Source organism: Sinocyclocheilus anshuiensis, unplaced genomic scaffold (genome assembly GCF_001515605.1).
Source record: "Sinocyclocheilus anshuiensis isolate Anshui unplaced genomic scaffold, SAMN03320099.WGS_v1.1 scaffold343, whole genome shotgun sequence".
NCBI classification, from domain to species: domain Eukaryota; kingdom Metazoa; phylum Chordata; class Actinopteri; order Cypriniformes; family Cyprinidae; genus Sinocyclocheilus; species Sinocyclocheilus anshuiensis.
This window is the reverse complement of record NW_015549598.1, coordinates 755,354-755,682: the sequence shown is the minus strand read 5'-3', so window position 1 is coordinate 755,682 and position 329 is coordinate 755,354.

The window sequence follows — 329 nt, the reverse complement described above, 5'->3', positions numbered from 1 at the left end:
CAATTTGAGTTGAATTACTGAAATAAATGAACTTTTCCACGACATTCTAATTTATTGAGATGCACCTGTATATCCCAGCCTTTAGAAAAAAAAAAAGATTATTTTAAGAACTTCTCACCAAAAGGTTCTTTGGGAAACCCAAAATGATATTGCTGCAAACATTTTATTTTGGAACCTTTATTTTTAAGAGTGCAAGATGCAACTTTACAGTATTTGGAATAAATACAATTTTAAGTATCTAAATGCTTTTTGATCTTCACCATAGATGACAGCACTCAAAAAGAATTTAAACGTCTTACTGGAGCTAAAATCATAGCAGGTAGGTCTGC